Consider the following 17,884-nt stretch of genomic DNA (forward strand, 5'->3'; position numbering starts at 1 on the left):
CTAAGAGACTGTAATTTCTTAAGCCTTGTTCTAGAAATCCAAATCCCAGTCTCTGCATCCCATCTCACCACCTTCTTGGCCAGCTGTTCACTTCCCAAGCTGGTATTTTCTGGGTCAAAATAGTCTCCAATCAGCATAACTTCAATGTATTTGAAGAGGAAGAAAGCATTAAGAAATGAGGGAATTAGAAAAGGTTTCCTACAGAAGGGGGCACCAAGGGAGAGGCTTGAAAAAAGTCATATGTTTTATATTTATCTGTATCCATGTTGTTCCCCTGTCAGGATGAGGATGGAAAGCATTGTAGTCATATTAGACAGAAGCCACCAATGGGATGTCTCCTTTGTGATGGAATTGCCATCATTATGACAAAAAACATACCTCGGTATTTGAAAGGGTCCATTATTCCTTTGGTGTGGGTACTCCCTCAACCAGTGATGACTTCAACGCAGCCACACATTTTCAGCCCATAAGAATCATACCTACCACACAGAAAATAAACCCTGGGTGGCCCAGTTGAGTTAGATGTAAAAACACCCTCAAGCTAGCCAACCCTCAAATTTATATCATAATGTTGTCATGCCATACAGAACTGATAGAGATTAAATCAGGCTTAATCTCCAAACTTTCTTCAAAGGCCTTACATGTGCTATTTGTTGAGACAGAGCTGGGGTTAGTTAATTGATAGTTAGATAGAGGAGAGACTCTGGTTCCTTAGGTCTTGCCTGTACTATATGTTTACATATGAATATAGATGGAAATTAGTCTTCTTGTTACTCTGACATCTGCTCACTTCATAGATAAATTGATGGTGTCTGTCCAGAAGAATCCTTTGGGGGAAAAAACACCCAATTTTTTTTTTTTAACCTCTAAAATCAGTCTAACTGCATCTTAGTCTCTGAGGTGATTGCTAGCTCAAGATATGGCATTGTTTTTTGTAAGTAAACAGGAATAGGTTTCTGGGATGTTTGGTTAGAGGTGGAAGGGGTTTTATCTTTTCTGAGAAACTTTGGGCCCTGAAATCCACCAGCATTCTACATTCTGGTTGCAGAAAAATCATTCTTCACACTCTAGCTCCCATTCATCTTTCCATTCTGGTTTCAGGAAGAATATGTTTAATGTCCCTTCCAGAAGGAATGACATCTCTGACCCAAATTGTCTTGGTTGCCATTACCTGAACAAGAAATATGTTTCCCATCTCCACATCTTTGCACACATGGTCATTTAGGTCTGGAATGAACTTCCATTCTTTGACTTGTAAAGTCTCTAGCTTCCTTCAAAACACTACTCAAGCCTCATCTCCTATGGAAAGCCTGTGTTATCCACCCTGCCCCCATGTAGTCAGTCTCTTGTAGTTATTTTGTGTTTTCTTAATTATTTGCATGCCTCTTGTATCCCCCAGTAAACAAGGTTGTTTAAGGACAGAGACTTTTGGATTTTCTCTTTTTTGTCCCATCCGTTCCTACTTCCTAGCACTCTACCTGCTTCCTAATAAATGCCATCTGTGAGCCCTTGCCATGAAAGTTCGAAGGCTGCTCTGTATTTTTCACAAGCCTTACACAAACCTTACGATGGTGGTTCTCAAGTTGTTTGCGTCTGAGTGAGAAGTTTTGGAATGCTTGTGCAAGTCACAACTTAGAGCCACTCCTGGTCAGATTATTAGACGGATGTCAATTCCAGTTTCCCCAAGCTAGTCCACAGGCAAAATAATTCAGGGGCTCAGTGTGAGACAAAAGGGGGATTTACTCAAAGGAAGCCCATTTTCATATATATTAGTGGGGGTGGACAAAAGAATGGTGACATCATTCCAAAGTTCTCATTCCGTTGATTCCAGTAGCATTTACCCGCAGTATTGAGAAGGCGGCTGAGAAAATCGAGCACAATGGGAAATAAGCTGAGTGAGTCTTCCAGATCAGAATCTGAGAGTAGTTTGCATTTTCGTTCTTTTTTTCCTTTTCTTTTTTTGACCAATTCAAAGCACAAGATAGTTCTCTGTCCGGCCTAAAAAAAAAAAAAAAAGACAAACTTCTAGGGATTTGGATTTAAGCTACCATTTCTTAGATTAACATTTTTAGAGAGTTCTCAATCTTTTTCACCATTTTCCTTTATTCATTCCCTGACCCCTCTCAATGCAGTTCAAGGCTATGAGGCTGAAAATGGGGGTGTCAGTGGGAAGGCAGGAAAGTGGAGTAAATGCTGCTGCCACCTACGTGGGTTACCTGTGCTCACTTAATACCACTCTGCTTTCCCTGGGAAAGGCTGCATCATAGATCCTAATGATAAGGTTTCCGGCTTCTAACAATCCCTTCTGGGGGGCTGCCACAGCAGGAAAACTGAAGTACTGTAATCAGTTTCCAGGATGGAGTGAAACTTACCTGTTTACTAACAGAGACAGTTCATCCTCCTTCACTCCCCTTACGGTTACCAGCTCAGGCATTTCTCCCACTTTACCCATGAATCTGATAGGAGTCAGATCTGTTTTCTCCATGTGGTGACATCACTGGAGTTGTCTTTGAGGAAACTTTTCTGCCTTCAAATTTGCCTTTCAAATCTGCTTCCCCCCTCCCCCAAACAAAGTAATCTGCTATTAACTCTTACTTTGGATAGTGTATTTTCCAGACATGATGAGGGTCCTTCTTGGAACTCTAAAGCTGTTTTCTTTCTCTCTCATCTATGCTCTTGTCTTTTCCTATAGCTTAAAAAAGCAATTTTTTTTTTCAATCCTAAGTTATAGTATTTCAAATAAATCAAGACTGGCTTCTCCTTGGCAGGTTAGCCATTATTATGTGGCAGGAGCCACATCATAGGCCATTTCCATTTAGTTAATTATTTTCCATTAATGCCTGTGCTATCCCCAGCCATGGTAAACTTGAAATTGGAAGTAAAATTGAAAAAAATTTCTTAGAAAACAAAACTAGCCTGATTATAAGAAGGTTTCTTTCTTTTTCTTTCTTTTCTTTTTTAAATTTGTGGTTGGGATCAGTAAGTGCTGGATTTAGGGGTGACAGGGATCACAGAGGTCACCAAAGTCATCACCCTTATTTTACATATGAAGGAACTGAAACCTGGAAAGGTCAAGTGATTGCTCCTGGCCAGTAAGTGTTAGTGGCAGGATTTGAATCCAGGTTCTCCCCTTTCAAATCCCCTGCATCATCACATGAGCCATGTGACCTGTCATGGGATTGCATTTATTATTAGTTTCATTTTATAGATGAAGAAACCTAAGCCTACAGAGATTAAGAGACTTGTTCATGGTCACATACTCCCAGTATAACTGTCCAATGCTCCATACTACCTCATTAAGAAAAAGTCCTGGGACTGTATCCACCAGGTGTCTCCTGGTCCCCCTTGTCCTGAAATGTGGCCCACTCACCCAGGACTGAGCCCAATCTTTTCCAATTAAAGTATCTCCTGTGCAACTAGAAGTGACTAGGTGGCATATTGGATAGAGGCTAGACTTGGAGTCAGGAAGTCCCAGGTTCAAATCCAGCTTCAGACAGTTCCTGGCTGTGTGACCCAGGGCAAGTGACTGAACTCTGTCTTCCTCAGTTTCCTCATCTGTAAAATGCAAGATAATAATGTACCTACTTCCCAGGGTTGTTGGGAGGTCCAAATAAAATATTGTTTGTGCGGAGCTTAATATAGTGCCTGGCACTTAGTAGGCACTTTAAAATTCCTTCTTACCTTCCTGCTGTGCATGAGTCCTTTTCCAGTTATTAGGGTCTCATCAGACCCACCTTTGTCCTCATGATCTTATCTCACTCTCTGACTCTGGAGAGGCCTTCAGGGACCCAGGGGGCAGCTGATTTCTATGTGGCTGTCTTCCCTTCCCACCCACCCCCTATCCCCCCAAGACTGTTGGCTGTCAGCATCACGTGGGCCTCACAGTGGGTGGTGTGAAAGCCTTGTTTATCCGAAGGCCACATGGAGATGGGCGGATGCACACCAGGGGGAGAGAGGGACAGGGGAGGCTGGCTCTTCCCCTAAGAACTGGCAGCAGACGTTGACTAAGCTGTCTAACTGGGCAGGAGGACTCGTTTGCTGTGCCTTTGGGCTTGATGAAAGAAGCAGCTGCTCGTAGGGGCTTGTTCAGATGCCTGGAGATGGAGCTGTGGCTCATCAGCCAGGGGAGCTGAGCTGATTTCCTCCTCCCTCCTCCTCCATCTGCCTCCTTGGGGCTGGGCAAGTTGCACTGGGCCAGGTAAGGGTGGGAGTTCTTGCCTTTCTGTCCTTGGTTGTGGGAGTGACAGAGAGGGGTACAGAGAGAGGAAGGAAGGAGGGAGGGAGGGAAAGAGGACGGATGAATGAATGAGCAGACAAACAAACGGAGCTGGGGCTTGGGAGGGATGGCAGTTCTGGCTTCCTTTTGCCATTGGAAGTGCATTAACTTGATTCTCCCCAACCTGAAAAGCTCACTGCTGTGATGCTATGCAGCTGGTAACAGCAGCACACGGGGAAATCTTCCTGGGAACTGAAGATGCCTGAGCCGCGGCTGCTTGTTTGAATCTAATGATGTACCAGCCAGCCATGTTTTCTGTGCAATTATATCTCCACACAGGGCCAGCTCGTGCTGAGAATGCTGGGCTGTTCGCTGCTCCTTCTAATCTAAGGGAGCCTTGGCAGATCTCCCCCCTCCCCCTTCTTCTTGTAAAAGGGAAACAGAAAAAGAAAATAAGCAACTATTTCCTTATGTTCATTTTGCTTTGGAGAGATGGGTTTGGAAGGCTTTACCTTGGGTGGAGTATGATGAGAGCAGGGGTCCCCTTCCCCTCCTCCACCTGCCCTCCTAGCCCACATGCCCTTCACTCCCAACTTCATTTGATGATTTCTAGTTAATTAGCTGGTGGATTCCTCTCCCCTCACCCCTGCCCCTCTATGGCTTGTATTTTTTTTTTCTTTTAAGTGGTGTTTGAATGAAGCTGTAGCTCAGCTGGAGAAAATGGAGAAATAGAAAGGATGAAAAGGATGGCCTTTTGTGTTGGGTTCTATTGTACAGCTCGTCATTCCCCAGCAGAGCTGTGGCAGTGAGCCCCTGCTCTCCATACTCAGATGCCCGTTTGCCTGCAGAAACAGATCCACAGAATGAGGAGCTAGCCTTCTGTGGCTGCTGACAGGGTGAGAAAGATGCTGAATGGGATTCAGACTCTGCCAGCCAGAGAATGCTGTCCAACTGAGCTGAATGTGGATTACCTGCCGGGATTAACCCTATTTGCCGGCCAGCCACCTCCTTTGGTTTTTGCTTTCTGGCAATAGGGCTGGGTTGAAAAAGCACGAATTCCTTAAATGAACGATGACATTGGCTCGCTTGTTCAGACTAAGGCCAGTGTAGCTCAATAAACTGAGGGGAATTCGGCTAGAAGTGCTTACATCTAAATTGGGACTTCATCAGAGCCGCCAATAGATGATTGCATGCGAGTGGTGGCTAGTGTACCTGGTGATCACTCCAGCCCATCTGTGGAACTTGTGCCCCTGACTCCCTAGTATGGTACCATGTAGTGTGTGAATCCCAAAGGCAGTACTGAGAAAAATGAAGAATTTACTATTATCTGGGAAAGATTGTGATCACTTTGTGATGGTGTGGCTGTAAACAAGGACCAAGGGTAATTGGGATTTGGGGCTCTTAGGTTGTCTATAGTATGTGACCCCCCAATCCCTTGCATTGGCAGAAGATAGTGATCTTTTTGGTAAAATGCTTGTCTGAGCTGATATGCCAATTTACTGGATGTATAGCACAGTGAAGTGAGCTGGGCTCAGTCAAGAGAGCTGAGTTCAAGACCTGCTTCTGACGTGCTGTGTGTGGTACTGGTCAAGTCACTCAGTGCCCAAGAGGGAGAATGATACAGAGGGAAGAATAGGGTCTGGAGTCCAAGGATCTTGGTAGGAATCCTACCTCTCTTGTTCATCAGCTGTTTGACTCTGGAGAAGTCCCTTAACCTGTCAATACCCAGCTCATTCTCTAAGACAGACACTTTTTTTTCTATGGTATGATATGTTCCACCCATACAACAGCTGCCTTACCCCTTGTGAGGATAATTCCATTCTGACTCAATGATTGGTAGTGATTCCTCCTAGCCCTGAACCACCATATTATCAGAAGTCCCAGAAATCATTTATGTCCCAACTCCCTCTGCTGTCCAAACCTCCTTCAGACCTTCATGCCAATTGCCTTCCTCAGTCCCCTTCAAGTGTTGTCTGCGGTCACTAGAATATAAGCCCCTTGAGAGTAGAAACTGTCTTGTTTTTATATCCCTAGAGCCAGAAACCTAGCACTGAATGGCTCGTGTTTAATAAATACTGTCTATCCCATCTCTCTGCCCATCCATCAATCCATCCATCCATCCATCCATTTATCTATCTATCTTTTTGGCAGTTAGAAGTCTATAAACCCCTTCTCAAGAGTCATGTTTTTAAATGCATAAGATAAAATACAAAAAGATTACAAAGGAAAGCCCTTATTGAAATAAAGATATGTAGATAGACACATATACACTCACACACCCACATATGTGTGTGTATATATTTTTTCCCAGCCTCCCTTTCTCATACTCTCCAAAATCCATCCATAGACCCCAGGAGTGCAGACCCCAGATGAAGAACTTATGTTTTTAACATTATTATGCTTATTCCTGCAGTGTAGCAGAGTCTGGGGTCTCAAGTCAGAGGCCTATAGTTCAAATCCTTCCTCTTACGCTTATTACCTGGACGTCCTTGGGCCAGCAGCTTCAGTTTCCACATCTGAGAGGATAAAATAAGAGGGTTGGTCTCCATGACTTCTGAGGGGCCTTCTGGGCTGGTATCAGAGAACTGGAATGAATTATACAGAAGGTTTTGAGAACCTTTGAGAGATGATTTTTTTTTTTTAAACTAGGAACTTTCTACCTAGCTCTCTATGTAAATGAAATCACAGGTCTGTTTTAAAAAAAATCTCAATTAGTGCTCAGACATGATATAGTGGTAGTTGTTAAGGCAGTCAGTACTGTTCTGGTGAATGCCTTTTATAGTTATTTCTTGATTAGCTCAATGAGGATGAAAGTTTTCTTGGTCTTTAATAGGTAGTCTATATTGAAAAATCTCTTAGTATTTGAAGTCCTTTCCTCCCTCCTTCCTGGAGGCTTTATTAATTAAATAATTCATTTTTGTGCCTGCCCACCCACCCTAGCTCAACTGGTATTACCTTTGGAAATAAGATTGCTATGGTTAGGGGGATTTCAAATTTAATTTTAAAGCTTCTCTAAGAGCCAGCTGGAGAAATTAGAGCCACACCCCCTGGTTGGATTCTGGAGAGAAAATTGTAGCAGTGCAGATGACATTTGCTTTCTTTCTTGTCTATTTCAAAAGTGTAATATACTAAGTGAAACTGTTACAAATAGAGAAATGGAGACTTCACTTAGTTAAACTCTTCTTGGAAGAGGCTCTCCCTTGAAACGTGTCTATTCTAGTTATGTGTAAGTGAATGTGAATCATGGAAGGTAACATTTGCTAAACATAGGTTGACTCACATTTGAAATAGATGTTCTTGGTCTGGCCAGACTGTTTTCTTCCCCCATGCCAATAGAGCATCAGAAAGCTACAGGATGTTTAAGGAGAAGTATGTTCAAGGACTTCCACATTCTGTTAAAGGCTGGACACTGCCCATCCACCAACTGTGAAGAGCCACATGTTTGTTTTACTTCCTCAGCTAAAGGAATGGAAGAAGGATCCTTTAGGGACAGGATAGAAGGGTGTTGGCCAAAGGGCTTCCCTTCCCTAGATCTTAGGGCTTAGCGCTGGGTGATACCTTGGAAGACTCTTTTGCCTTTAAGGAGATCATGTGGGTGAGTATGAATTCTGCTGCCCATTTAGTGGATTCACTTAAATTTATGGAAAGGAAAGTGTATGTTCTGTATTCTGTAAAGACTAGACCTAGAGAAATAGTGGAAGACAGAAGAGTCCTGCATGCGGTCCATGGGGTCACAAAGAATTGGACATGACTGAACAATATCTGAATGTGTTTGAGGAGAAGAGGCCTGTGCTTTTACTTTTCCTCCCTCTACCAATACAGGTCAGTGCTTTCTCCAAAACTACAGTTTTAGTGACCACTGAGAGGACAAGTGAGTTGCCCATATGTATCAGAGGGAGAATTTGAAAGCAGGTTTTTCTGACTAGGAGTCCAGCTCTCCATTGTACCTGGATCATAACTGGGTCTCTCTAAGAGAGTATCATTTGTATTCTCTGGCTTTGTTCCAAACCTGTGATTTCATGAGTGTGGTGAGTTCCCAATAATGAAACTCCACCTCCCACAACTTATAGCCTTGGAAGTTGTCTATGGACAGGAGAATTTAAATCATTTGTTTGTATAGTAGTTTGTACATTTTAAAGCATTTTAATAGCTATAAATATTAGCTATTAATAGATGATAGCTCCTTGTGTATTATATATATTACATATATTATATATTATACATATGCATAAAATATAGTATAACATGATATAATAAATGTAATATAACATAACATAATATAAAATAAAATAAAAGTTTGACTTTTATTTTCATCTCTCCCATGCCCAGCACAGTGCATGGCACACCAGGGCCACTTAATCAAGGCTGTTGATTTATATGAATGTCAGTAGTTACAAGCGTCATCATGTTTTCTTCACAACAACCCTGGGATGTAGGAACTATTATTCCCACTTCACAAGTAAGGAAATTGAGTCTAGGAGAGGTTAAGTGATCTACTCCTAATTCTATTTCTAAGCCCAGGGTCACATAAGTAGTAAGTGTCTGAAACAGAATTTGAACTTAGGGCTTCCTCATCGCATGCTCAGCACACCATCCCCTTTGCTGTCCCCTTTGCTTCCTATGAGTGGGTAATAAAGATCAATTGGAAAAGGTTTACCTTACTTCTGTAACTTGTGGGAGAAATCTATGTCTTTTTCTTCTTTGGTTGCCATAAACCAAGTATAGGCCAAACCCTTCTGTTCCAAAAGAAAAAGAAAAAAAGAAAGAAAATACGGAGGAAGCATTGTAATTAGTCATAGTGGCTCTTAATGTTCAGGTGAGAGGCCACTGGGATGACCTGGAATTAGAGATTTAGCTAGGATCCCATAGTTTCTTTGTACATTTTACCAATAGTGAGAAAGCCAGGCTGCTCACAGATGAATGAGACATCTCTAACCCAGAAAATATAGCCTTTTCTGCCTTAAAGTGGGAGTAAATCTCTGGGGCTGTTTTGGTCAAGAGGCCAAGCTGAGAAACACTCTGCTCTTTTTTCTTCCCTAGTGTTGCATCTCTAATGGTAACTTGTGCTGTTTTGGGGAATGTAGTCACATCCCTACTACCTAGACATTTCTATTGAGAAAGGTGAACAGGCTTTGCCGGCTACTATGGGCCCGTTGGACCGGAATCTTTTTAAGAATGAAATCTTTGTAAGAAATAAGGAAGATTCAGGGGATGTTGAACTATCCAGTAATTATTAATCACTGTAATAATAGCTAGCATTTATATAACACTTTCCATTTATTTGATCCTCACAATAGCCTTGTGGGGTGGTTACTATTATTATCCCCATTTTACAGATGAGGGAATTGAGGCAGATGGAGGTTAAGTGACTTGCTCAGAGTTACACAGCTAGTAAGTATCTGAGTCCAGATTAGAACTCAGTCTTCTTGACCCCCAAGTCCAGTTCTCTATCCATAGTACCATAGAATTATACTCCATACCTGTGCAGATTCCTATGCAGATTGCAAGCATGAAGTTCAAATGGATTCTGTTCACCTGACCCTTTTCTCACATGTTGCAAGACCATTTTCCTACCCAAAAAATATGTTTTGAGAACAAAAATGTTGTTAATCTGTGATCACTAAAGGCAACTAACTGGACCTGGGTGAACAGAGTATTCACTGACACTTTTTTTTAAAGCCCTTTTATAGATATAATAAGTAATTTGGGAGGACTCTGATACTGCCATTCATTTGCATTAGAGCATATTTCAAGGAGTATTTGTTTACTTTTTAATACTAATTATTGGGCATGACTTTCCTTCCCTGTGATGGATGCTTCCGTATTAAGCAAAACTAGCACAGGTCTTGAGTGAGGAAGGAGGGCCATGGTTCCATGGAAATGAGACCATTCTTGACCAGTGGTTCCATGAAATCACTTTAACGTAAATTAACCCCTCCTTCCAGACAGCAGACCGGTGAACATCTGGCTTATCTGCCTTTGTTATTCAACCATTCAAGAGCAAGAACTCCATTTTCTTCTGTCCAGCTGTTTTCATCCATGACAGCATTCAGAAAGATAGGATCCGTGACATGCCTAGATTCTGTCAGGGGTTTCCATAGAAAGATTTATGCCACAATATATATTAAGTCCTGAGAAATACCGTTCCTTTTCAGTTTGTTACTGTCAGACTTTAAAAACAAGTGACAGATATAATCTCATCGATGCTATATTGGACTTAGATTTAGGTACTCTGGGTTCAAGTACTGGCTTGGCTCTTTATTGCCTGTGTGACCTTGGGAAACTCCCTTAATGACTCCTGGGGCCTCACATTTCTTCATCTGCAAAGTGTCTGGTTTGGGCTAAATGATCTTTCTGTTTCCATCAAGCACTAATCTGTAATCCTATGTATCCACCCCTATAGAAACTGAAGTTTCTCCCTGGAAACTTCAATGAATCTGTGATCTTGCATCTTCTCTGCAACAATGGAGGTCACAACCCATCACTTCCTTTCCATCCTAAGGGATTCTTTGCCATACTCTCTTATAAACCCTGCACAGAGAAGCTGCCCAAACTTCCATCCTCTAGGTCTTTGAAGTTATAGTAGATACTAATACAATATGTACAGCTTCTTTTTAAAAATAGTGACATCTTTTGTTTTTCACCCTGCGTTCATTAACAGATTGAGTTCTCCTTTGTAACAAAGGATATTTAAGCAAAATTGACAAAAAAACCTAGCTGTGACAGTCTGCACCCACATTCCATTTGTGGTTCCCACTCCTCTGCTACCAAGAGCAGTGAGAGGTGTTTTATCATCTCTTCTCTGGGACCAAGATTGGTCACTGCACTTCAGGTGAGATGAGCTGCCTTTTAGCTTTGGCTTTGTTTTCATCATTATTATTTGGTTGTAATTTTCCAGATCCATCTTGCATCACTCTATCCAGTTACTTATTCATTGATTCTTACAATACAAATGTTTTCCATCATATTCACAGTTAATCCTCAGTCTGTGGATGCCCACTTTTTCTAGTGTTTTGGAGCTGTTTGATTCTCTAAGAAATGCTGCCAATAATGTTTTAGGGTATGTTGGGCATCTGCCATGTCTGGCCCCTAACCAAGTATGCTCATGCTTTCCGAGTTGGAAAGGATTGAAAAGTCATCAATTCCAGCTTCCTCCTTTTACATATAGGAAAATGGAGATTCAAAGCAATGACGATATCCAGATCACAAAGGTTGCATGACCAGTCCTCCTCTTTTTCTGATTGATCACACATTTCTTTGATGATACATACTTTAAAAAAGTCGAATCATATTTTTATCTTGGGGTATATATAAGCATCGAATAATCTTGTGTGTGTATTACAATATATTTTAAAAATGGAAGCACATTTTATCTTTTAGACTTGAAGTCATTTTGGTTTAAAAAAAATTTGTCACTTTCTTAAGATGACTATCCAGAATATTCAACATTTTATGCTCTGATCTGTCAGGAAGTGAGCCCTGTGCTATCCTATCTTGGAATAAATTTGCTATTCAGACTGTGAAGTATTATTAATAATTTTTTTCTTGAAAACCAATAACAGCAAAAATATAAGGTACAGAACATTAAAGTCAACAAACTTTTCTGACTCAAAAATATTAAATAATCTATCATACCTATCAACCAATTAATCAGCAAGTATTTATTGTTTACCATGTGCTCAGCACCATGTGAGGTGCTAAGAATACAAAAACATAAGTGAGACATTCTGAAGTATTATTGGGAAATATGAATTTTTTTATTTTTTCACAATACTATTTTTTAAGAACAAAGCTGATTTTTCTGTTATTGGTTTGCAAATATGAATACTACCAGCATAATAATAGATACATTTGTTGCACTTCCTGCCCCTCAAATTACTTTTAGATAATTTTGTATTTACTTAGCTGTATACATCCTTTATGCCCCAATAGAATTTAAGTTCCCAGAGAGCAGAGGATGGTTTTCTTTGTAGCTTGAAAGCCTAGAACTGCGTGTAGCACAAAGTGAGAACTTTTCAAAATGTAAATCAGATTGAATTGAATTGAATAAAACAATAATTGTTGCCATTTATGTAATGTGTTAAAGTTTGCAGAGAACTTTGCCCCACTTCTATTGTGGCATCGATTGGTATGAAATTGGCATCCTTAGTTTTCAAAGCATAATCATACTTGCTAGTTACCAGAACTTAAACTTTGTTTTTTCTTATATCTTATGTTATATTTATAGGATATTTTTTAGGAGACCACTATGAAGAAATTTACAAGAATCTAGCCTCAATAGAAGTTATTACGCTTATTACATAGCACATGTCAAATGATAGGAGCCTTGGCCCAAGGTTCCAGACCACTTTTCCAAGAACATTGAAGTGAGTTTCTTCACTTAACCAAATGGGAACATTGTCTTCTTTGTCCCAATACTGACAAATTAGAAAATTACCCAGTTCATTACGTGACCAGAGTCATTCCACCTTGTTTCTTGCAGACATGATTCATTAATATGTTTAACATCATCCTCTTGGTCATGCTGAGATTCATGTCCATGTTTTTTAAACAACATTATTAGAGATTGGTATGAAGTCTCTCTTGAGTTTGTAATGCCTTCAGTCCGCTAAGTATAGCAGAAAGTCGTCATAGGCAAAGTCAAGAGCAGTTTAAGGTGCACCTGTTTTGAATTACTTTTCAGTGTTTAGTTTTTGGAGCATCCAAAGAATGTCAATGAAGCATAACTTCACTTGTAAGGCATTCTTCAGCATGGCACAAGAGGACACGGACATAGCAAATCAACCAAAGGTACCCTCCAAGACTGGGCGTGTCCCCTAAGAGTGCATAACTCTCAATCTAGCAGAGGTTCAGGCATTTGGCTCACCCAAGTGCCAATATTATTTGGGTAGCTATAAATAATGCACATTCTTCATTTAGTCTATAAATTAGAGGTTACAATTTACATCTTGTTGCTACATAGGAAAGCCAATGAGAATACATCAGCAAATCATTCTTACCTTGTAATTAATAATGATAGTCATATTAGCTATTATTCGTATCACACTTTATGGTTTACAAAGCATTTCACATATATTTTCATTGGATCCATTACAACAATTACCCACAGGTTACCTGTTTTGTTTTCTCATTGCCTTTCCCTCAGTCTCTATAGGAGACTATCTATGTGACCACAATCACTTAATCTCTCTGTGTTCTCTTGAGGCAATTTTCAGAGACTAAGTTACTGAGTTACTGAGAATTGTGATTATGTAGTTCACAATAATAGTAACTAGCTTTGGTATGATGCTTCATAGACTTGCAAAGTACTTGGCATTAATTTTTCATTTGATCCTCACAACAGCCTTGTGAGACTTTTTTACAAATGATGAAACTGAGAAAGATAAATGTTAAGGGACTCCCTCAGGGTCATATAGTCAGCAAATGTCCAAGCCCACATTAGAAGTGAGATTGCCCTGCCTCCAGGTCCTCATTGCACTCATTTCACTGTATCGTGTAGCACATCTCTGTACTCTCTTGTATTCCATACATGGCATCCATGAACCTCAGATCACCTTTCTCCTTATTCTAAAGGTTACTCTACTTAGTACCTACATTTTTTCTTGAAGAATGTTGGGGCTACTTCTTCATTATTATTTTTCATGTTAATTCAGATCCATCTAATTATCTAATTGCTTGTGTACCCTGGTTGACGTATGCATGAATAGAAAAGATTTGCAAAATGTGTATTAGGAATTTTGAGTTTGGTGAAATGGTTTGGAAAGCTGCTGTGTGAGAAGCTGGATGGCATTCTAGATTATGTTTGAATCAGAGAGAATGCATTAGAATCAAAATTCTATTTTATACCCTGAACAAGTCAGTACCCCTCTGGAGCTCATTGAGTTGACTTGCACGGTCCCTGCAGTCTTAGACTGCTCCAAGACTTCTGACCTAAAAGGACTTGGGCAGTGAACTGAAGACATTCCGAACAAGTACTTTGCATTTCTGTTTCATAATTTCCAAGGGAATTTGAATTTATTGGTATTGGGAGGAATTTTGTTTGCTTTAGCAAACTGAAACCCAAATATCAGTAGACAGGCAAAGAAATACTTAGGTGGAGAGGGTGATATTGACTTTTTGAGTGAGGCAAAGTTCTCATCGATTTTATTTTTCTTTTAAAGTAATACTGAAAGGGGATATAGACATTTAACTCTTTGCAATTTGGTTTTTATAGGAAGCTAATTTTGTTTGTTCTACAAACAGTGCCTGCTATGTTCAGAGCAGTATCCTAGGTCTTTCTCAAGGTGTGAATCATCTTAGCAGGCATCTCAGTGTAATGGGAAGAGGTCTAGATGGCACAGCAGGGGATGTCTGTTCAAATCTCAGCTGTTCCATGTGATTTCACACAAGACACTGAATCTCCCTGAATCTGTTTCCTACTTTTTAAAGAAAGTTGTTGGACTCAGCGAGATGACCTCAAAATTCCCTTCTAATTCTAAGACTGTGTATGATTCTGATCAGATGTATTCATGACATGGAGGCTCCATTTCTATAATGCTTTGTGCCCATCTCTGGTGAACTTTTTGATAACCCTGTTAGGCAGAAAACATGATGCTTGAATTAATCAGCTAGCTTTTATTAGCATACCATGTGCCAGGCAGTGTGCTAAGTGCTGGGTTACAAAGAAAGACCAAAAACAGTCCCTGTTCACAAGGACTAACATAGAAGTCTAAAGCACAAGATAACATGCAGACAATTATGTACAAGCAAGACAAGATGAGTGAGAGATCAACTCATAAAAAAGGTCCTAACACTGAGGAGGATTGGGAAAGACTTCTGGCCCAACATTAGACTGGAAATGAGTCTTGAAGGAAGCCAGGATATACAGATGAGGAGCAGTGGGGAAGTAGAAGGTAAGAAATAATTTGCTCCTGGCCCCATAATTTGAAGATGGATAAGCTGAAACTTGAACCTATTTTCATTCTCAGTTGGGTATTCCATCCGCTCGACCACATTACCTAGAATGTGCTTAGCAAATCAGTTAGCCAGACCACTAGTTTAATTGATGTGAGTGAAGAAAGATGTAGGAGTTCAAAGGAAGTTTAAGAGAGTGTCTCATTAAATTGACTTAATGAGTTAAAAAGCTTGTAAACTACTGTAGCTAGGCAGAATAGTTGGATAATTTTTTTTGTAGGAAACATTTTAGGACTTAGGGGTGGGGAACCTGTGGCCTGGAGGCCACATGTGGCCCTCTAGGTTCTCATATACGGCTCTTTGACTGAATCCAAACTTCACAGAACCAATTGTTTGGATTCAGTCAAAGGACCACACTTGAGAGGACCTCAAGGGCCACATGTGGCCTCCAGGCCACAGGTTCCCCACTTAGGTATATCTGATCTGTACAGATGAATGAAAGAATGAATATTGCCTTAGACTGAAGAAAATGTGAATATTCTGAGAATTGAGTTTCAAGTCCCTGAGTCATGTCAATATTCTCTAACACTTGAAATTTTTATTTAAGGAAAAACTGGCCTCATCATATCTCATGACAAATAAATAAGCAAAAAGATTTGGCAAATGAGGTTGACTTTCTGATGTCCTTACAAAAGATCAGCCTTCTACCCTCTTCCATGCAGGAACCTTGCTTCAATACAGTCCTTCCAAGACAGATACGGTGGTGGCAACAATTCCTGAGCATCCCCAAGCAATTATCTTTGAATCTCAATAATAGAAGTTTCAGGATCATTGCCTATGACACGAACTATATGCCATTCAGTATTTTTTTTAATATAAAAATAGCTTGGCACAACCTTGACTCATTCATATCCTTTAGGCATTCTCTAAGCAGTCTAGAGCTATATTTCCTTGAGCGTTCAGGTCATCAGCATCCATTTCATATTTGGCAATTCCATGCTAGGGCTTTCCCATAAGACAGCTGAAGAGCTCTATGACTGATGTCTGGCAATATTAAGAGTGTCTTTCGGACATACAGCAAACCCTTGGTGCTGTTTCTTCTTAGATTGGGGGCTAATGGGAAAGAATGAGTGACTGCCCTGGAAGCTGACTGGCCCTATAAAATAGGTCCTATAGAGAGGACCAAGGAACCTAATGTAAAAAAAACTGAAAGGTTTTCAAAATGTTTTCTCTCTAATAACTTTGTGAAGTAGGTAATACAATTATCCTACCCATTGTGAAGATGAAGAAACAGAGGCTCTGTTTCCTCATTTTTACAGTGGGTAAGATAATGGTACACCATGTCCAGGTCATATGATGATCCATTGAAGGAAAGACAGATGTATAACCTGAATGGTGAAGAGAAGGAGCTAACATTGGGGGTGAGAGTGATCTTCAAGTCCATACCCAATTGTCATTTGTGAAAGGAGGCTTTAACTCACTCTGTTCAATCCTAAAAGGAAGACCTGGAAGCAATGAGTAGAAGTTGCAAAGAGGCAAACTGAAATTTGATAAGAGGTAAAAACGTCCTGAGAAAGCCATTCCAGAGTTTCAGGAGATATTATAGATTTTCTCTAATGTATATCTTGAAAGAAAGGCTGAACTTGTCAGGGAGTACATTTTAGGGAGGATCTCTCCTCCCCTTTCCTCCCCTCCCATCTTCTTCCCTCCTCTTCTCCTGTCCTGTCTTCTTTTTTTAGAATAGATATCCAAGGAAGTCCCTTCCAACTCTAAAATACTATAATTCTTTGAAATGGAAGAACTACCAGTACAAGATTTGTGGTAAAGAAGAAAGAAGAGTTAGTTTACCATTCATGTCTCATTGAAATTTACGTAGCTCTTTGGCAGCCTTTGATCTCTAGAAGTCCATGGCTGGGACTTCTGTGGGTTGCGTCTAGGTATCCCTTATGTTGCTTTTCTGTCGTATATAGCTGCGCATGTAGTCTCCCTCATTAGACCACAGGCTCCTTGAGAGCAGACACTGCCTTTGCCTTGTGTTGTGTTTCCAAGTCTTAGTGCAGTGCCCATTCATATCCCTTGATCATTTATCAACTGAGGAATGAATGGTTCTTATTCTTATACATTTGACTCACTTCCTTGTATATTTGAGAAATAAGACATTTATCAGAGATATTTGCTGCAAAGATTCCCCCCAACCTTTTTCTGCTTTTCTTCTAATTTTAGTTACATTAGTTTTGTTTGTGTAAAACTTTTTAAATTTTATGTAATCAAAGTTATCCATTTTGGCTCCTGTGAACCTCTCTGAACCTCTCTGTCTCCTGCTTGGTCATGAACTCATCCCTTACCCATATCCAGGTAATTTCTTCCATACTCCACTTGCTCTTGATATCACCCTTTGTATCTAAATCATGTACCCATTTTGAGCTTATCTTATTATATAATGTGTGAGTTATTGGTCTACATGTAGTTTCTGCCAGGCTGCATTCCATTTTTCCCAGCAGTTCATGTCAGATAGTGAGTTCTTGCCCCAGTTGCTGGATTCTTTGGGTTTGTCAAACACTAGGTTACTGTGTTCATTAGCTTCTGTTTATTGTGTGCTTAATCTTTTCCACTGATCAACCACTCTATTTATTGTCCAGTAGCAGATTGTTTTGATGACTACAGTTTTGTAGTATACTTTGAAATCTGGTACTGCTAGGTCCCCTTCCTATTAAAAAAATTCCCTTAATATTCTGGACCTTTTGTTCCTCCAAATGAGTTTTGTTATTACGTTTT

At 40.3% G+C, this 17,884-nt stretch overlaps 1 protein-coding gene and 1 long non-coding RNA gene across 25 annotated transcripts in view; one reads left to right on the forward strand and one right to left on the reverse strand.

Moving 5' to 3' along the window:
* Nucleotides 1–17,884, forward strand: part of MAGI1 (membrane associated guanylate kinase, WW and PDZ domain containing 1) — a 703,366-nt gene that overhangs the window by 486,315 nt on the left and 199,167 nt on the right. The window contains exon 1 of one of the 24 annotated variants that reach the window (XM_072598757.1): nucleotides 4,093–4,198. The exons of the other annotated variants lie outside the window; for them this stretch is intronic. The gene's annotated coding sequence lies outside the window, so the exon portion shown is untranslated. Of the gene's footprint in view, nucleotides 1–4,092; nucleotides 4,199–17,884 lie in introns of those variants that run through there. 24 annotated transcript variants of the gene reach the window in all.
* Nucleotides 1,721–4,377, reverse strand: LOC140497608 (uncharacterized). Its single transcript, XR_011964755.1, has 2 exons — nucleotides 3,682–4,377; nucleotides 1,721–1,998 (listed from the first exon to the last, which is right to left on the reverse strand). It is a non-coding gene; the product is annotated as an uncharacterized lncRNA (long non-coding RNA).

The sequence above is a fragment of the Notamacropus eugenii genome, chromosome 3 (genome assembly GCF_028372415.1).
Source record: "Notamacropus eugenii isolate mMacEug1 chromosome 3, mMacEug1.pri_v2, whole genome shotgun sequence".
Taxonomy (NCBI): Eukaryota; Metazoa; Chordata; class Mammalia; order Diprotodontia; family Macropodidae; genus Notamacropus; species Notamacropus eugenii.